Below are 5,731 nucleotides of genomic sequence, written 5' to 3'. Positions count from 1 at the left end.
TTCTGACACGGATCTTCACGGGTAGTAATGTGTCAGACATCTGGCAGTAATGTGAGAGATCCATATCATAAAAAATACAATGAAAACTCATACATCATAAGTTCAAAACTATAAATTTATTTTTCTCTAAAGATATCACAGTGTGAGGATCTCCACCCCTTCCTCTGTGACTAGAACAGTGTGTTCAAACTGGGCAGACCGGCAGCTGTCCAGTGTCACCACCGGCCCAACCATCCTCTAAGATAATGGACGTCTGGTTGTCCGAACAAATAATTGGCTCTGGGGAGAGAAATGCACACTGTACCGTCTAGAAGTGATAAATACACTGAAGAAATCAATACAGAAAAATATCCAGTCGTTTTAAGCCTTGAACAACATGTGTGAGGGACACAAGAGTATTTTACGCATTGTGTTACAAATTAACAAGGTATGATAGAAACTTAAAGATCCTTTTATATTCCTAATGTTTAAATCAAAGTTTAAAAAGACTCCTTGGTTTAAATGCAGTCTCAAAATCTTTAATGTCCCTCTCAATGTTTACACTCCAATTGATGACATTATTCATTAAGTTGAAATATGAAAAAGGTTTTTGCTAAAAGTAGTTTTGCCAACACAAAACAGATAAGACTACTCAGGTAGCAACACAGGAAAGGGTGTAAGTTGCATGACACCAGTATTAGCTTGATGTGAAACAGACTACTAAAAGGGATGAAGTGACCACTGGTAATTGGTTCTGAAATGTCTAAACCAGGCAAGTCGACAACCAGGACCAAATTATTAGACAACCAGGACCAAATGAGGGCAGAGACATGGAGCTGAGAGCCAGCATGGGTCATTTAGTTACTCGTCACAACAATCCTAGCACATAGAGAAACTCACCCACAGTGAAAGTCATCCTAGGTGCCATGACAGCCTCATCATGATGCTCTGCAAACACATTAGACCAATTAAACAACCTGATACTGTCAAGTTGCCTTCACAATATGACATGCCATCAGTGGTAAGTGAAGAAAACTGGTGTTTAAAGGGAGACAATCATGATGTTGCAAACACACTTCACAAGCAGACAAAATCAGATGGATCAGCTCAGTCCTTCGTACCCCTTGTGGTCAGCTCAGTCCCTGTACCCTTGTAGTTAGCTCAGTACCCCTGTACCCCTGTGGTCAGCTCAGTCCCTGTGCCCCTGTGGTCAGCTCAGTTCCTGTGCCCCTGTGGTAAGATCAGTCCCTGTACCCCTTGTGGTCAGCTCAGTCCCTGTACCCCTGTAGTTAGCTCAGTACCCCTGTACCCCTGTACCCCTGTGGTCAGCTCAGTACCCATGTACCCCTGTGGTCAGCTCAGTCCCTGTGCCCCTGTGGTAAGATCAGTCCCTGTGCCCCTGTGGTCAGCTCAGTCCCTGTGCCCCTGTGGTAAGATCAGTCCCTGTACCCCTTGTGGTCAGCTCAGTCCCTGTACCCCTGTGGTCAGCTCAGTACCCATGTACCCCTGTGGTCAGCTCAGTCCCTGTGCCCCTGTGGTAAGATCAGTCCCTGTACCCCTTGTGGTCAGCTCAGTCCCTGTACCCCTGTTCAGTTAGCTCAGTACCCCTGTGGTCAGCTCAGTACCCATGTACCCCTGTGGTCAGCTCAGTCCCTGTGCCCCTGTGGTAAGATCAGTCCCTGTGCCCCTGTGGTCAGCTCAGTCCCTGTGCCCCTGTGGTAAGATCAGTCCCTGTACCCCTTGTGGTCAGCTCAGTCCCTGTACCCCTGTGGTCAGCTCAGTACCCATGTACCCCTGTGGTCAGCTCAGTCCCTGTGCCCCTGTGGTAAGATCAGTCCCTGTGCCCCTGTGGTCAGCTCAGTTCCTGTGCCCCTGTGGTAAGATCAGTCCCTGTACCCCTTGTGGTCAGCTCAGTCCCTGTACCCCTGTAGTTAGCTCAGTACCCATGTACCCCTTGTGGTCAGCTCAGTCGCTGTAACCCTGTGGTCAGCTCAGTCCCTGTACCCCTGTGGCCAGCTCAGTCCCTGTACCCCTGTAGTTAGCTCAGTACCCATGTACCCCTTTTGGTCAGCCCAGTCCCTGTACCTCTGTAGTCAGCTCAGTCCCTGTACCCCTGTGGTCAGCTCAGTACCCATGTACCCCTTGTGGTCAGCTCAGTCCCTGTACCCCTTGTGGTCAGCTCAGTCCCTGTGCCCCTGTGGTCAGCTCAGTCCCTGTACCCCTGTAGTTAGCTCAGTACCCATGTACCCCTTGTGGTCAGCTCAGTCCCTGTACCCCTGTGGTCAGCTCAGTCCCTGTGCCCCTGTGGTCAGCTCAGTCCCTGTACCCCTGTGGTCAGCTCAGTCCCTGTACCCCTGTGGTCAGCTCAGTCCCTGAAATCCATGGTCAGCTCAGTCCCTGAATCCCTGTGGTCAGCTCATACCCTGAATCCCCATGGTCAGCTCAGTCCCTGAATCCCCGTGGTCAGCTCAGTCCCTGAAACCCATGGTCAGCTCAGTCCCTGAATCCCCGTGGTCAGCTCATTCCCTGAATCCCCATGGTCAGCTGTTATAAGCTCGGTCCCTGGACCACTGTAGTCCAAGGACCCAACTTGGACCAACCAAGGACCCAGCCCAGTCCTTTGGCCACCAAGTTTAATTTGGTCCCCCCACGCCACCCCTTCTCCCTGCTGTCAACCACCATGGTCAGCTTGTTCCCTGACCATTGTATCAGCCCTGTCCTGAAACCACTGTGGACAGATTTGTTCCTGCTATCCCTGTACCACAGAGTTACATTTGTAGGTTTACCCCAATAAATCAGAGTGTCATTTGTAAGAACAGGTGTAAATGACTTTTCAATGGCCTTATATTTCACTGATTTGACATAACGGAATGCAAGTCTGTACTATAGCCCTTATACGCTACTGAACAATCCCAGTTTTAGACCAACATGTTGTACTGTACAAACCGAAGTGGAGGATATCAGGCTTTTCGTGGAAGTTTTCTCCTATTCCATGTCCACAGAATTCAGGAATCACAGAGAATCCAGCACTGTGAGCAGCAGAACTGAAGGAAAATACAGGTATAATGAAGATCACCAGTGAACCATCATTCAGGAATCATTGTCAACATCTGATTAGTACTTACAACATATAGTTGAAATAAATAAATAAGAGTCAGTAATATCGTTTGACTCTCCCACTTCAGTGGGATTAGTTTGTGAGTGAGTTTAGTTTTACGCCGCTCTTAGCAATATTCCAGCAATATCACAGCGGGGGACACCAGAAATGGGTTTCACACATTGTGTCCATGTGGGGAATGGAACCCGGGTCTTCGGCGTGATGAGCGAACGGCTTAACCACTAGGCTTCCCCGCCACCCCAGCAGCAGTGCAAATTAATTCAGAACAGCCTTAAATCCATCTAGTCAATGAAGACTACCATCACTGGACTTTTACTTGTCCTCAAAACAATTTTGTAATCTCAGTCTAGTGAACTAACATGCATCTCAAACACTACATCTGCATAACACAAACAACATGTTAAGGAAATCAATTTCCTAACCTTGGTAAGGCAATGCCTCTGCATGGTATTAGCATAGTGACAAACCTGATTGCATTGCCTATTTCACAGAATCTGACACCTGGTTTACAAACAGCAACCCTGCATCTCGGCAACGCCTTGCAACATCAACCAACAACTGACCTCCCTGTCAACGTTGCCAACCAGATATTATTATGATAAGGGTCTGGGGTCCAAGTGATTGTTCCGGTGAAACACCTTATCTAACTGGCGTGCTGGTCTGCTTGGGGGAATTAACTCAGCAAAGAGTCCGAAGTCACAAGAAGCTAATCACAATTTTATTTACAAGAACGGAGTAACATGGGGTGGCCACAGAGAGTCGGTACAACCCTCTGGGCTGAGGGCTAGAGCTGACCTGTGTTGGGAGTCTAAACCCTACTGATGGACAAATGAAGATAGAGACATTTTATCTACAATTAAAACAATAAAGAGATTATGATTGGTTGACTGATACAAAAAATGGGTGTAACCTACATTAGCCTATCAAATACAGAATATACTAAATGGGTGGGTCCTTCAATGACCAGACAGGGCAATCACTCTTAATCCTTGTTAATCCTAGTTTAACTGGCACTAATCTCGATGGCACTTTTACTGGATGCTTGATGCTTACCCTGGGCTAGATCTCAATGAGCCTAATCTGATGTGTCAATTACAGGTGCTTGGATTACAATAGATGCATTTAATCGTCTGGTCATAACTCTGAATTACTGAAAGGGTTGCTAACAGCTTGAGTCCCTCAATACCTTAGGCTAGGATTTTATCTTGATATCTGTGAAATTGTGTAGCCGTAATTTATACCTTTTCAATAGTATGTCTGTGAGATGAGTTTTACAACTTTTGACTGGAGTCTTTCTCTAAGCTATTACTAATATTCTATATTTATATTTTCCTAATATCTGAATCCTAATATATTGCTTGTAGTGGTAATAATGAATAATGAATTTTGTATGAATTATTATCCCATGATAACTTCCCCACTGTCTGAAAAAGTTTGGTCCCCAAACTTGGACAAAAAAAATTCTTAGATGGACAATGGTATAAACTTAGTTGATGGACAATGGTAGAATAGTAAATGGTAATTAGATTGTCTCTTTGGTACTGGGGCACAAGTTCCTTCTGCTGTCATCTGGTCGCCTGATGTGGAATCGGGCTTGTCATGGCTCTGTGTACTGGTTCTTTATGTTTCCAGGAGGCCTTGTGATGGTTCCACATCCTGATTTTGGAGTTGACTTCTCCATTATCCCATGCAGACAGATGATTTACATGAAAAATTCAAAACAAAAGAGAGTTAGCTTGCTGCCAACAATATACATGTAACTATTTTGGTTTGTGCGAATACGCATATAAAGATACTTTTCCCTGCAAATAAATTGTCTATTAGTGCATTGTAAGAGGTGACTTTTATGTATTGAAGTCATGACCTGGAATAATGCATGGGCAGTTAATACAACGTACATGGGGTGATAAACACATAAATGTCATGTATGAGCAAATATATATACATGTGCTTGTGCTTTTAACAAGTGCATTAGTTCATTGAATCCATACATATACATATTGTGTTAAGAACCATTTGTTAGGTACCTTGTTAATTTGATTGATTGTGTTAGTCTTTTTAAACATCTTAATTTGTTTAGGATTTTTTTATTTTTGTTTTATTTTATTTGATTTTAGGTTTAGGTTTACCTTGATTTATCAGTCTGAGTTTACTTCACTCAGTTTTGGTTCATTGTAATTCAGCTCAGCCTGTACGCTTAGGCTGACTTTTGGTTTACAGCATTTTATGCATTATTGTTTGGTGCGGCTTATTTTTGCTTCCATTTCGCATTGGTTAAGTTTGTTCCTCACTGCACGGTTTATTTCGCTTTAGCTTTATGCTGCTTATATTTATTCCGCTTATTTGCGCGATTTATTTCGCTAGGCTTGTTTCGCTATGGCTAAGTTTGTATAAGTTCACTTTGCTTTTTGAGATTGGTTGATCAGATCAATGCTCAAAAGTTGTTGTGATGCAAATAACTCAGATGATCAGGCTGATGCCATTTGTTCACAACTAGTGTCATCAGGTAACACAATGTGAAATGACTTGACACAAAATTACCTACCTAGAGCTTAACAGTGCAGTTTATTGAGGAGACCTTGTACCTTTTGCAGGTATATGGCTATCTGGCGACCACAGGTAAATATCGGAGTG

At 44.2% G+C, this 5,731-nt stretch overlaps 1 long non-coding RNA gene across 1 annotated transcript; it reads right to left on the bottom strand.

The window, feature by feature from the left end:
• Nucleotides 1-257: 257 nt before the first annotated feature.
• On the bottom strand, nucleotides 258-3,619 carry LOC124279170. Its single transcript, XR_006899307.1, has 4 exons — nucleotides 3,565-3,619; nucleotides 2,926-3,023; nucleotides 880-927; nucleotides 258-279 (listed from the first exon to the last, which is right to left on the bottom strand). It is a non-coding gene; the product is annotated as an uncharacterized LOC124279170 (long non-coding RNA).
• Between the last annotated feature and the right edge of the window lie 2,112 nt (nucleotides 3,620-5,731).

Source organism: Haliotis rubra, unplaced genomic scaffold, assembly GCF_003918875.1.
Source record: "Haliotis rubra isolate DU_JTF1 unplaced genomic scaffold, ASM391887v1 Scf2472, whole genome shotgun sequence".
Lineage (NCBI taxonomy): Eukaryota > Metazoa > Mollusca > Gastropoda > Lepetellida > Haliotidae > Haliotis > Haliotis rubra.
The sequence above is the reverse complement of the archived record's forward strand: the minus strand, read 5'-3'. Positions and strand labels throughout refer to the sequence as shown.